General features: G+C 41.9%; 1 protein-coding gene across 10 annotated transcripts in view; it reads left to right on the top strand.

Annotated features, from left to right (window-relative positions):
* Positions 1–1,739: 1,739 nt before the first annotated feature.
* Positions 1,740–15,234, top strand: part of lrrc7 (leucine rich repeat containing 7) — a 266,336-nt gene continuing 252,841 nt past the window's right edge. For all 10 annotated transcript variants that reach the window (XM_078407364.1, XM_078407363.1, XM_078407368.1 and 7 more), the window contains exon 1: positions 1,740–2,006. The gene's annotated coding sequence lies outside the window, so the exon portion shown is untranslated. The remainder of the gene's footprint in view (positions 2,007–15,234) is intronic.

The raw sequence follows: 15,234 nt of genomic DNA, 5'->3' as shown, positions 1-15,234 counted from the left end.
CTGCAGATCCTTTCAAGCTCTGTCAGGTTGGATGGGGAGTGTCGATGTACAGCTATTTTCAGGTCCCTCCAGAGATGTTCGATTGGGCTCAAGTCCGGGCTCTGGCTGGGCCACTCAAGGACATTCACAGACTTGTCACGAAGCCACTCCTGCATTGTCTTGGTTGTGTGCTTAGCGTTGTTGTCCTGTTGGAAGGTGAACCTCCGCCCCAGTCTAAGGTCCAGAACGCTCTGGAGCAGATTTTCATCAAGGATCTCTCTGTACTTTCCTCCGTTCATCTTTCCCTCGATCTTGACTAATCTCCCAGTTCCTGCCGCTGAAAAACATCCCCACAGCATGATGCCGCCACCACCATGCTTCACCGTAAGTATGGTATTGGCCAGGTGATGTCTGTTTCATGTACTGTTCTATGTTCTAAGCAAATAAGATGGCACCGTTTTGAAGGAAATTAGATAGGTACATGAACAGACAGGAGATAGAATCAATCTCAGTGCACTGTATATTGAAATAACATCTCCTTACTGACTATAAACACAGATGCACCTCAAGGCCGCATGCTTAACCTGCTCAATTCTTTTTACACTCACAACTGTGGGTTAACACGGCTCCAAAACATCTATAAATTTGCTGATGACACTACTGCTATTGGCTGAGTTACAGGTGGTGATGAGTCAGTGTACAGGCGAAAGATAGAACAACTCAACAAGACCAAGGAACTAATTGATGACTTCAGAAAGGGAAAGTCACAAGACCACTCTTCAGTTCTCTTAGCTGGGTCTATGGTGGAGGGAATTAGCAGCTTCAAATTCCTGCTTGTTAATATCTTGGCTGACTTGTCCTGAGCCCAGCACATAGATGTAAATGCCAAAAGACCTGGCCAGTACCTCTAGTGAATTCCTCAAAATCCTCTATCTCTTAATGTCCATCATGCTGCCATCTCATTTACCAAAAAAGATCAAAAACCACGAGCAAATCAATGGACATACGATCTCTCAATTGCTGTAGCCTTTGTGAGAAATGCATGTTTGCAAGTCAGATTCCCAAATTAAGATGAGTGAACTCAGTTAGTTTAAATAACGGAGTGGCAGGAGCAACAGGTTGCCTTATGGGAGGGGGTATCAGTTCTGAACCTCGATATAACACTCGAAAAGAAAGCTGCTCACTCAACATGCACTCCAAAGATGCACAGGTCAATTGGCTTGGTAAATGTAAAAAAAAGTCCCTAGTGGAAGTAGGATAGTGTTAAAAAATTGTCCCTAGTGGGTATAGGATACTTCCAGTATAGTCCCTGGCGAACTCTTCGGACGTGATGGCCACAAGATACAAGATTACATTTAAGATAGACACAAAAAGCTGGAGTAACGCAGCAGGTCAGGCAGCATCTCTGGAGGAAAGGAATAGGTGATGTTCGAAAAACGTCACCTAATCCTTTTTTCCAGAGTGGCTGTCTGACCCGCTAAGTGTTTCCAGCATTTTTGTGTCTGTTTTCGGTGTAAACCAGCATCTGCAGTTCCTTCCCATGCGTTACATTTAACTCTTAACTGTATAGAATCTTAGGATTCGTATATTTTGGCAGGCTCTGAAAACCATTCAAATAATACTAACAGCAGCCATTGAGGGTTTCCATTGGAATGACGCTTTGCTTGTAAAACCAATCGGCAAGACTTCGGTAAAATAAATGGCGTGATTGACAGCCTAATTCCAATTGAGCGTTGAATTCGTTCCCGCGAGCCGCAAGATATTGCTGCGATCGTGAGAACACACCAATAAACCGCATTATGTTTTAACAAATTAATCGCAAGGTAGCATCCAGAAAAAGACTGATTGGGATATCTGCCTAATCTATATAAAAAAAATGTGTTAATCGCCAGAGCATATAGTTGGCAAGTGAAAATTGCAATTAAATCAACTTCGATATGATCTTGGATTGAGAGGGAAATGCACGTCAGTCACATCTTTACTGCGACCTTGGGGGCATGTACAAATATGTAGAACATCGCTAAACGGTAGGTTTCGTGCAGTTTAAATTGTTAACCACGTGGCATCATGTAGATTTCAGATTTAGCACAAAAGTTTAATTTCAAATCGTTGTTTAACCAACATTTTGATGAATTGTTCGACACAGTTTTTTTGGATATTATGTTGGTGTCAAAGGGAGGGGGACATATGGATGCGTATCGTGTATGGGGGAATCGGGGACTCGAGCAACTACGGGGAGATCGTAGTCTGAAACCGATTGTGGGTCCACGAATTAGCTAATGCTGTCGTGATCCTTTGATCAGTTTGCTGAATTTCTGCCTTAGAATTTTGCGAGAATATAAACTATGAACACGTTTAATCAAGATTAAAATTCTTCGATTTCCATCTTCCTTTTTAACATGCGAGAAATTAATTCGTTTTTTTGTAATATGGCCGTGATAGTCAAATTTAAGTAATTCATAGACTTGTCAGATACTGGAAGGGTATGCCATGGCAACGCGGTACTGTACATTTTCTTGGTTCCGTCCCCCATTGCGTTTTCTTCTTTACCATCTATTTAATCTAGATAGAAATGTTTTTGCGTTCTTTATAATGACGGCAGTACAATTGGAATTAATTTTTTGAGCACTGATTACGGTGGTATTTATGTACAACCACTGTTGGTTCATTTCGTTTGTCCACCCACACACACACTGCATTTCTGCTTCGTGCTATGAGGTTTCTACTTGTTTCACTGAAAATTCACTATGAGTTCCCGGCACTGCTAATGTGGGCAATGTACGCTTCAAAGGACACACTCCCACTGTTGGTTTTGCAACTTGGATTTAGATAGAAGGCCATTCAGTATGTTACTGCAAGTAGCAAATATGATTTTTAATTCAATTATATTTTATTAAATATGTGTCAGAAAATGATCTAGATGCAATAGTTACTGAACACGGATATTTACAATATCAAACAGTAATGGCAAGTACTTCATATTCCATATTCAAGCAGTTCAATATTCAATAAATATTGTACAATATAAAATGTTGTTGATTCTTATGAGAACTGTATCAATTAAAACAATCTGCATCTGAACACAGTCAAAGCTGCCTCAGAGTAGGTTGTATGGTAAAATAATTGTGCAACATAATTGGCCACCTGTTTCCGAGCCAAGATGTTCCAGTAGAACCTCAACACTGATTTTGAAGTTGCCATCTTTCTATGTGTTTAAACCGAAGAGGTGGTTGTTGCATGATATTTGACTAGAGGTATCGCCGTATCCAAATATTCAGCAATTACCCGCCACTTATAGATGTGCACTTCAAAGTTACAATGCAGTTAATGGGATCAAGAATTTATTAATGTTCTATTGTTCTTGCCCAGAGGCAGACATTCTTGCTGATGATTTGATTGAGAGCTGCATTTATGGCTAAGGCATCTTTCATATTTAGAGATACAGTTAGAATGCTTCACAGCTAATTAAATACTTATGAAGGGAGTGTGTGTACATGTATAGGTTTTCTTCATTTTTAATAAAAGATCCCTAAAATAACAACGAGTTTTATACGAATTATTGAGATGGCAAGGCTAGCATTTACTGCTTATTCCCGGTTAGTTGCCATGAACAGCCACCTTCTTGAGCCATTGCGGTCTTTCTGCTGAAGACTAACCCATAATGTTGGCGTGTAGGACATTCCAGGTTTAGACCAAATGACAACAGAGGAACAATGATGGTCTATTTCCCAGTTTGGAGGTGCATGTGACTTGCAAGCTGCCTTTGTTCTTGGTGGAGGTGGTTGCAGATTTGGAAGTGCACTGGAGCTTGACTTTAATGAGACATGGGTGCTGCACTCTGAAGGCTACCTATGAACAGAATACTTTTGGAGTAGCAGAAAAGAAGGTTGTGGTGCTTGGTAGTGTGTACACCGAGAGTCATAGAGTGGTACAGCATAGAAACGGGCCCTTCAGCCCACCTTGTCCATACTGACCAAGTTGGCATTCTGGGCTAGTCCCATTTGCCTGGATTTGGTCCATAGCCCTCTAAATCCTTCCTATCAGTAAATCAGTATAAATGTTAATAAAAGTCATAATTTTATCTGCTTCCATAGATTCCTCTGGCAGCCCATTCGAGATACTCCTTTGAGTGAAAAGGTTGCTCCTGAAGTTCCTCTTGCATCTGTCCACTCTCACCTTAAATCTAAGTGTGTTCTAATCTAAAAGAAAGTGAGTTTTTGCTTTATCCATGCCCTCATGATCTTGTACGCGACAGTCTCCAACAATAAAGTCCTAGCCTATCCAACCTCTCCCTGTAACTTAAACCTGCAAGCCCAGGTAACATCCTGGTGAATCTCTTCTGCACTTTATTCAACGTAATGACATCCTTCCTGTTGCCGGGTGACCAGAATTGCACACAGTACTGCAAATATGATCTCACCAACGACTTGCTCAGCTGCATCATGATGTCCCATCATTTGTACTCGATACATTTTCCAATGAAGGCAAGCACATCAAACATCTTCACCACACTTTCCACCTGACTCGTCACTTTTAGAGACCCATGCACCTATACTCCCTGACTTCTGTTCTGCAACACCCTCCTGGGCTCTACCATTTACTGTGTAGGTCCTGCCCTGGTTTGCAACACCTTTAACTTGTTAGAGTTAAATTCCAATTGACCTTCCATGGCCTATCTTGTCAACTGATCTAAATGCTGCTGTAAACGTGGATATCCTTCCTTACTGCCCACTATACCGTCATTTATGGTGCCATCTGCAAATCTACTAGTAATGTTAAATACATTGTTATACAATGTTAACATAGATAACAAGCATTAATGACCCAGCACCGACCTTGCGGTACACCACCAGTCACAGGCCCCCAAATGGAAAAACATCCCTCCACAATTACCCTTTGACTGCTTCCACCAAGCCAATTTTGAATCCAATTGGGTAGCTCGCCTTGGTTTCCATGCAATCTAAACTTCCAGACAAGTATACCATGTGGGACCCTGTCAAAGGCCTTACGAAAGTTAATGTAGACAACATTCACTGCCATGCCCTCAGGAATTCTCTAGGTGACCTCTTAAAAAAAAAAACGTTATCAGGTTTGTGAGACATGATCTCCCATGCACAAAGCTATGCTGATCATCCATAATCAGTTCATACCTGCCCAAAAGCTGTTAAGTCCTGTTCCTAAGAAACCCCTCCAACAACTTACCCACTACTGATGTCAGGCTCACTGGCTTGTAGTTCTCTGGCTTGTCCTTGTTGCCCTTCTTAAAAAAATAGTACAACATTAGCCACCATCATATTTTCAAGCCACCTGTGGCTAACGGTGATATAAATATCTGCAAGGGCCTCTGCAATGTCCTACCCAGCTTCCCACAAGATCTGAAGATGTACTTGGTCAGACCCTGGACTAATTTGCTGTAAACCCGCCAATATTTTCTATTTGGTAATTTGTATATGATCTAAGACATCTTAACTCTTGAGCTTCAATGTCTTACCTTCCATGAAACAGATGAGAAGTATTCATTTAATATTTCCCCCATCTCTTGTGGTTTTACACAAATTTGGTCATGTTGATCTTTAAAGGGATCTATTATTTTCCTAACCACTTTTTTACTCTTAATATACCTGTAGAATCTCTTGGGGTATTTCTTTACCTTGTCCGCCAGCTCCATTTCATGTCCTCTTTTTGGCCCCCTGATTGTTTTCTTAAATGTACTTTTACACTTGTATTTATGGCGAGATTCGCTTGATCCCGACTGCCTAAATCTGTTGTGTGCCTCTTGTGAACCGGGGTTCTCTAAACTTGCCAGTCTTGCCATTCACCCCATATTCTTCACCCTAGCAGGAATAAAGAGGCACATGCTTCTCATATATTCTTGATATCTAACATTTGAAAGCCGCCTACTTGCCAGCAGTCCCCTTACCTGCAAACGGACTCTTCCAATCGACCTCTGCAAATTCCCGCCTAACACATTCCAAAATCAGCCTATCCCCAATTTAGGGCCTTAATGTTTGGCCAGTCCTATCCTTCTCCATAACTACTTAAAAAGTAATAGAACTGTGGGTCACTGGTCACTTCCCAAAGTCCTCCTCCACTGACACTTACTTGCATTAACTCATTCCCTCAGAGGAGGTCCAGTGTTGCACCCTCTCGAGAAGGACCCTTTACATATTGGTTAAGGAAGCTTCAACACATTTAATTTGCACACATTCCACCCCATCCAAGCCCTTTACATTATGGGTGATCCAGTAAATGTAAGGGAAGTTGAAATCGCCCAATAATATCCTATTATTTTTACAGCTATCTATAATCTCCCTACATAACTGCTCCTCTCTTCATGTTGACTATTGGGATGCCTATAATGTGTACAATGCAATCATTCCCTTTCTATTTCCAAGTTCTATCCATATACTGGGAGATCCCCCTAGAATGCCTTCTCTGACCACTGTAGTTATGACTTGCCTGATCAAAAAGCCCCCACCCCTCCTCTCTTACCTGTATCTCTTTCATATCTATAGCACCTATACCCTGAAATATTGAGTTGCCAGTCCTGCCCTGCTCTCAGCCATATTTTTGTTTTGGCCATAATATCCCAGTCCCCTGAGCCAATCCATGGCCTGAATTTGTCATCTTGCCTGTTAAGCCTCTAGCCTTTAACAGCAATAGCAGTTCAAAACAAAGGTCTCTCTGCTCTCTTTACCGTGCATCTGCCTGATTGTCTGTTAATCTTGCTCCCTTTGACTACATTATTTGCCCCCAACCTCTGTCCCTTTCTACCCAGATACCCACCCTCCCTGCCAATCCCATTTAAACCCTTCCAAGTTGCACGAGCAAAATCTCCCTCCTAAGATATTGGTACCCCTCCAGTTCAGATGTAACCCATCCCTCTTGTGTAGTTCATCTCTGCCCCAGAAGAGTTTCCAATGATCTAAAAAGCTGATCTACTTATGTTGTTGGTAATAATATGCATAAGACCTCTGGCTGTTCACCCTTCCCCTTGAGAATGTTCTGTAGCCGCTCTGATCCTGAAACGGGTGGTCTCGACCCGAAACGTCACCCATTCCTTCTCTCCCGAGATGCTGCCTGACCTGCTGAGTTACTCCAGCATTTTGTGAATAAATCGATTTGTACCAGCATCTGCAGTTATTTTCTTATATTACAGAAAATCTTCCTGGTTTTCTGTTTATGACCACAGAATCTCCTATCTGTCTCCCTAATTATCCTCCTAACACTAAGGCCCTTTTTGCCTTCACCCTACCCAGCTGTGCCTTGTGCCAGACCTGCTATGACAGATCCTGCTGCTTTCTCCGATTCAGTTATTCAAAATAATCCAAAAGGGAATAGATTATTTTCAAGCGGAATAGCCACAGGAAATTCTTACACTCTTTGACCTTCCTGGTGGTCACCCCTTTACTTTTTGCCTCACCTTCACCTCATATTTATGACACATTCTCTCTCCCAAAGATTCCTGAGGGTATCCAGTCGCAGATCCAGTTCCCTCACTCGGTCAGTTAGCAGCTGCAGCTGGATGCATCTCCCACCGTTGTAGTCCTCGGGGACACTAAGTTTCCCTGACATCCCAAATCTTGCAGGAGGTGCATACCACTGTCCATCCCGTTTGAAAAAGAAAGTCACAAAAGCAAGTGGTTACCTTACTTTGCCATCATATTCCACTTGGCCTCCTCGCCAAAGCATCTCTAGCCAAAGCCTCAACCCTTAATCTCAAAACACAAACATGCATCTCGACACACAGTCTCCCAAACCTTTGTAGTAAAATTGGAACAGTTTATAACTTAGATGAGGAGAAATGTATTCATCCAGATGGGAGTGTAATTCTTTCTCTTAAAGGGTTGTGGAGGTTCAGATGTTGAATATTCAAGACAAAGATTAAAACATTTTTGGACTGTAAAGGACCCCAGGGAATAAAAAGAGTGATAAGTCCCTCATTGCCATGAATCAGTTAATTAACCTTTGCTGCACTATCCTTGAGGTGAGTATATTTTAATTTGAATAAGGAGACAAAAACTGCATGTCGCAGTCTTGGTCTTGCCAATCCCTGCGGTAAGACATTTATATTCTTGTATTCATTGCCTTACAATAAAGACCAACCTCCTTACTTATTTCTGCACCATGTGTTAACTTTCTCAGATTGAAATGAAATAATATAATTTAAATAACCCAGCTTTTTCTGGCAGATTCTTTCTACTAAAGCAGATAATCTCTAATTTCTTCCATCTTTTTGGAAGAGAGGTGGGGGCAGAACAAAGCCCAGAAAGTGATAGGTGGATACAGGTAAGGTTTTTGTTCGTATGTAGATGGTTGGATGAAGACCAAAGGAAGAGGAAAAAAAGCGTGAGTTAAGGATAGAAGTGCAAATTGTGAAGCCAGAGGAAGGAATATTGGAAGGGGACAGGTGGAGAGGGAAGGGGGAAAATGGGTGCAAATCCAGGTAGGGTACAGACAAGAAAGAGGGGGTGTGTTATCTGAAATTGAAGAATTCAATGTTCATACTGTTAGGTTGTAAGCTACCCAAGCAGAATATGAGGTGCTGTGTAGCCTCGCTCTTGCAATGCAAGAGACCCAGGACAGAAAGGTCAGTAAGATTAATCTGAAAAGTTAATTCTGTTTGTTTTCCCATAGATGCTGCCTGATTCCTCAGTATTTCCATCATTTTCTGTTTCCACAAATTTTTGATATGTTTTAAGTGTTATCTTGCCAGATACCTTTTGGGACTCCTGAATACAATAGATACACTGGCCCTCTTTTAACTATTCTGTTCACACAGACTTAGAAAACATTTTTGAGACATGATTTTTCTTCCATAAAACGATGTTGACAGTTCAATCATACGTTGCTTTTCCAAGTGCTCTATTATTATTTCTTAGTAATAGATTCTGGCATTTTCCTACACTTGTTAGGTTAATTAGCCCATAGCTCCTGTTTTTCCCCCCTCTTCTATTCTTGTGTAGAAGTGTTGAGAACAAGATATTAGCTGAGACTAAGTTGGTTTTTGGAACCAAGATCTAAGCAACAAACAAAGATCTTGGTTTTAGAAGTTTATGGTTTTATTGAATGTTAGTGTTAAGTTTTAAAACTCATGGACTTGTACCACTGGTTAATTTGAACCATTTTTAGTTTGTGACCAGCACTCTGCATGTGGAATAGAGAGCCGGTGGGAGGACTGGATGGGTAAAGGATGCATGGATGTTTGGATGATTGGTTTTAGCTTGTGGTAAAGATGGTGGCTTGGTAGGGAGAAAGGGTTTACTACCTAAATGTCAGATGAGTAAGTTGCAGGATACAATGTGAGAATTTAATATTAAAATGCATTTTGGGTAGTTGCATGTTACTTTTTTACCTACATACAGGATGCTGGATTGCTGGCTAACTGTTCAGCTATTTCCCATCGAAATGTTCTTGAGAAAGTCATGTTGAGCTACATGCTGAATTGCTGCAGTTTGTCTTGTCATGAAAACCTCACTGAGGTTGGATGGAGAATTCCTTAGTGTATAGTGCTAGTGATGATGAAAGGATTACGATATATATTTAAGTTAAGTTAGGAGCAAAACTTGCAAGTGGCAGTGTTCTCATGTGACCACTCCCCTTGTCTTTCCAGGTATGTGTAATCACAGGTTGGAAAGTACTATCATTAAACTTTGTCAAGTTGTTGCAGTGCATTTTGTGAATGTTATACATGGAAGTCACTGGGCATCAGTAATGAAGGGAGTGAATATTAAGGTGGAGATTAGCTGCTAACCAAGAAGGCTGAATTGTTGTGAATGTTGAGAACAAGACGATATTGAAGCCATCCGAGACAGTTTAATACGGATAATGAAGCTGAAGAATCAGTTATGTTGTGGATTTCATTGTAGAAGACGAAGAAAGTGGTACATTTGCAGCAGATGGGCATGAATGATGCACCGTCATTGGAATAGGAAGATTGCTTTAAAACATAATGTAATTTCAACAGCACAACTCTAAGTTGCAGCTGCAGATGTCTTTCATGCAGCTGCAAAATTAAAACAAATGTCTTCTAGTCTTGGATGACAGAAAATATCCAGTTGTACACCCACTCAGCAGGGTTCCATTTGCTCTCGGGAAGAAACTTAAAAGCTGAGTTGAAGTGTCTGACTAAGTCTGAGAAAATATCCCCAGTAGATAAGCCTATCAATTTTGAATTTAGATTTACAAACAATGTTGTATATGTTTGTAAATCTAAGAGGCAAGGTGAAAACCTGCCTGAACCTAAGTTACCCTGAGTTGGCTCTGAGGAGGAGGCACTCCCTAAGAAGTCATAGAAGAGCAAAAAAAAAAAAAATTGTGTATAGAATTGAACAAGAAGAGTTTCTATTTAACCTATTTCAAAACATTTTAGAGTAGATTCCTCTGGAGGAGGTTGTCATTTGGAATCAATTCAGGTCCATAAGATTTCTGCAAGATTACATGCTACACTTACAAACCTTAAAAAAATAGCAGATTATGTATATTGCCTTTTTGGAGAAGGAGAAATTGTATAAGAGGCAAAGCTGGATCATCACCATAAGCTTTGAAGTGCAGATGCAGAGAGAAGTAACTGAAGTTGAATGAGCAAAAGTTTGACATTCAAAATGAAAGGAGCCTTTTTCATGGTTCCCTTGTTTACGAGAGGTGGCCGGATGTCAGATTCAGTAAAGGTCAAGGTAGTAAACTGCCTTCAGCAGTTCTTTGGTCATCTTTGGCATTATCTTCCATTCCAAAGAATGTTTAGTGTTTCTTGGGGGGTGGTGGGGGGGGGGGGGAATTGGGGGGAACTTTTTTTCAATCTCTTACCTCGATGGAGATGTGATTTTTCTCCGTATCGTATCTCCATCCCCACTGCGGCCTAACATCGAGGAGTTGACGGCCTTTCCTGGAGACCGGCCCGGTGCTTCATGCCGCATGATGTGGTGTGGACTTTAACATCGCGGAGCTTGCGATCCTTTGTCGAGGATCGACTGGAGAGCTCCAACCGTGGGGCCTGTGGACATTAACACCATGAAGCCTGCGGTCTCTGGTAAGAAGAGGCCAACTCAGGAGCTCCATGCCACAGAGAGAGTTTCAACCGTCCCGACGCAGGGAGTTTAGATCATCCCGACGCAAGGGCTTCGGACAGTCGGCAGCGCAACTGCGGATGGTTCAATAGCCCCGACCACGGGTGAACAAAGAGGAAGATGATGGAACTTTATTACCTTCCATCACAGTGAGGAATGTAGACTCCGCTGTGGTGAATGTTTATGTTAAATTTTATTATATGTGGCTGTATATCTTGTTGCTTTTCACTTAGTATGGCTGTATGCTAACTCAAATTTCACTGTACCTTAATTGGTACATTTAACAATAAATTGATCTTGAGAACAATCTCTCTTCTTGATGGTAGCAAGTCTTTAACAGTGTGTCCATGTTTTCCTTTCCACCTCCAGTTGTATTTCCACACTTTTGCTTGCAGTTCTGTCAGCCTTTCAAAAAAAAGTAGGATGTAGAGTTCTCGTTTGTCCACTTGTAAGTTTTCACATTCACATTTGTATCTTTAACCTGTCTTGCAGGAACAAGATTCTTATTTTAATCTTGACATTTGATCATTTCAATTTATGCTAAGCCTAAACTTGAATCACTTTCCTTTAGAATGATTAATTGATTTAATTGATTCAGCTTTCAAACAGTGTTTGATTAATATGTTTAATGCACTGTGTGAAATGAAAATAGTAAAAGCCACAGAATACATCCACCAAAATAAATATTTTCTTTGCATTTCCCATAAAAGAAAAAAAGGTACATTCAACTGCCACAGAAATGAAATAAAAATACAATGGACCAATGGAGTACAAACCTGCATTCAGAATGTACAATCCAGAACAAATGTATTTTAAATGTTATTATAACACCTGCCATATACCCGTCATCCTGTGTGAAAAAGATGCCCCTCAGGTTCCTCTTAAATCACCTTAAACCTTTATCCTCTGGTTCTTAATTCCCCTCCTCTGGTTAAAATACTCTGTGCGTTTACTGTAGCTATTCCCCTCGTGATCTTGTATATCTCTATAAGATCACCTCTAATCCTCCTGTGCTCCAAGGAATAAAGTGCTAGCTTGCCCAACCTCTCGCTACAGCTCAGGCCATCAAGTCCTCGCAACATCCTCGTAAATGTTATATTTTGACATTTAACAAATCTCATCACTATCGTTCCACTGGCCCTGCCATCCCTTCTACCCCCACCCTCCCTCCAACTCTCCACCGACACTAACACACCGTTGCAATGAGGAAAGTTTCCGAGGGAAATATGTTGCAAACGTTATGGGGCCCCAGGAAGGGAAAGAAACATAGAAACATAGAAAACATAGAAGATACGTGCAAGAGGAGGCCATTCGGCCCTTCGAGCCAGCATCATGAAGATAGATGATGTCCATTTGTAAATAATTAGTAAAATTATGCTTTATTCTTCTGGAACAAGAACAAAGAAACGCCTCCATGCACGGACCCCAGCAATCCTTCCAGGTGAGACAGAGGTTCCCATGCATCACTTCTAACCACATCTACTGCATCCAGTGTTCTCTAAATGGCCTCCTTTATATTGACGAGACCAAGCATAGACTCGCCGAGCACTTGGACTTGGTCTGCCAAGGTGTACCAGACCTTCTGGTTGCTAACTACCTTTTACTCCACTTCCCATTAACATACTGATCTTTCTGTCCTAGGCTTCCTCCATTGCCAGAGTGAGGCCACATGCAAACTAAACAGCCCCACCTGGACTTGCACCTATTTCTCCCTTCCACCTCCACTTATATCCCGACCTCTGGCTTCACAATTCACAACTCTTAAATCCTTTTGTCTCACATTTTTTTTCAACTGTGGCCTTTGTCCAACCATCTGCCTATCAAAACCCCTTCGCCCATGTTCACTTATTACTTGTTTTGCTATGTCCTGCCCCTCCTTCCAGCTTTCTTTCCACCCCCACCCTCAGTTTTAAGAAGAGTCCCGATTCAGAACGTTACCTATGCAGGCTCTCCAGGGATGCTAGATTCTAAATGAATGAATGAAAAGAGTTCTCATAGCACGGCGCATGTGTCAGCGTTTGATTTTAATGGTCAAAATGAATGCTACTAGATTCTGTGAATGACATGTCATGATAAAGTACTTAGAATTTCAATGAATTCCGACCCCTGTTTTTTTTAAAAATCACCAAGATCAACTTTATTCAACAACAATTTTTTCCTATGAAAGATGTAAAACCATGCATCGCGGACTCCGCCCACAATCCACACCTGGCTGTGGCAGCTGCTTTTCAGTGGATGGGTTTAGACCACAGATGTCATGCTCGGAGGCGGCATTGATGTGTGAAAAGGGCTGGCCGGACCTTGCTGTCCTCATGGTCAGGTGTGCATTTCCCCTACAAACAACACAGCAATAAAACTCAGTATATCTTTTTAATGGTCAAAATGAATGCGACGAGAATCTGTGAATGACATGTCATGAAAAAGTATTTAGAAATTCAATAAATTCCGACAGCTATTTTGTAAGAAATCAACAAAATCAACTTTATTCCAAAACAACATATTCCTATGAAAGATGGGTAATTGCATGCAAAAATCTTTTTTTTTAATACGGGCACTTCAAACAAATGCAAAATATACCTAGAAATTTCACTGGACGCACCTTGCTGTCGGTTTGTTCACGTGTGAGTTGTGCTTGTGACACCTCCACATAAGTGCAGGTTTTCGTTGGTTGTCTTGCTTGCCATGGTCCCTGTCGTAGTGGACGTCCTAGGTAGCGAAGACTGAGTCGCCGATTTTCTTCAGCTTGCCGTCGCCTATGTGGTAGGTTGGCTTAGCTTGTCACGGGGATTGTCGTGGACATTGTCGTACGGTTATTTTTTTCGGCGATCTGCTACGACAGTCGCCTAAAAAATCGCCAAAGTGGGACAGGCCCTTAACCTGAAGAACTAAACATAGAGTACCATGTTTATATATCTGTTGCAAGTAAGAATTTCATTGTTTTGTTTCGGAACATATGGCAATAAACACTCTTGACTTCAAAAGCAAGTCTGTGGACAGTTTTGGGCGGGAGCTTTGTAAATCAAGTCAGTTGATTGGTTCAATGGTACTTTATTTCAATGATACTTTATTTGTCAAATGTAACGAGGTACAATGAAATTAATTTTTGTATACAGTTCATTACAGGTATCAGTTTACATCTTAGATAAGCATCCGCAATTCAATACATGGATGTAGGAAAGAACTGCAGATACTGGTTTAAATCGAAGGTAGACTCAAAATGCTGGAGTAACTCAGCAGGACAGGCAGCATCTCTGGAGAGAAGGAATGGGTGACGTTTCGGGTCGAGACCCTTCTTCAGAGCTACATACAATACAAGTGTACAGCAGTAGTACACTGAGACACTGGCGTCCGCCTTGTAAAATGAAACTGTCCCGGACTCGTAACTGAGATAAACTCCCACTCTCCTGGAGATAAGACTCCAGGAGACGGGATTGAGCGGAGGTAAGTGCATCAAACTCATCAGCAATCTGCCACCTGTCTCTGGGTCAGTTTGACCTCTCCTCTCCTTTCTTCTCCACAGACTCTACAGTGACTCCCAGACTCCAGTGTCGACCTCTCATCACCTCCACTTCCCAGTCATGTCTCCCCCATGTGCATCCCTCCAATCCCAGCACACATAGCCAGACTGTAAACCGCTTCCTGGTGTCAGGGAGACTTCCCGGTCCATGTCGCCCTCTTCCGAGCCTTGGACACCTCGAGCTCCGGATGCGCTGTTTCCATATCCAGGATGACCAACACTCGCTTAACTCTATCTGTCCCTGACAGTGTTTTAGCTTCATCACTAGCCCTCATCTTCCGACCAGCTGCCTCCGAGCCTTTTGACCAGCAGCCACTGCCGTTGCCCTCCATCTTCATCTCCACTTTGCATCCAAATAGGCTAATGAGCAGCAAATAAAAAGGCGAGGTATAGCAGAGTGGCCTATTGGGAGCGGCTGTGTTGGGGAAAGAGGCTGAGTTGAGGGCAAGTGTGAGTCTTTGGCTCGAGTCTTTGTGTTGAGGGCAATGCGAGTCTTTGGTTCAAGTGTCTTTGGTGAGGAGTCAGAGGAAAGGGGGATGGTGTAAAGGTATAGTCTGTTCCTGTTGTGTGGGCTGTTGTGTGTGATTCTTATGCTTTTTGTTTCTTCTTTCAGTGCAGTAGTGATGGCAGGTAGAATGCTGCAATGTTCCTCCTGCAGCTAGCGGGAAGCCA

The sequence above is a fragment of the Rhinoraja longicauda genome, chromosome 11 (genome assembly GCF_053455715.1).
Source record: "Rhinoraja longicauda isolate Sanriku21f chromosome 11, sRhiLon1.1, whole genome shotgun sequence".
Lineage (NCBI taxonomy): Eukaryota > Metazoa > Chordata > Chondrichthyes > Rajiformes > Arhynchobatidae > Rhinoraja > Rhinoraja longicauda.
This window is presented reverse-complemented; position numbering and strand designations above follow the sequence as displayed.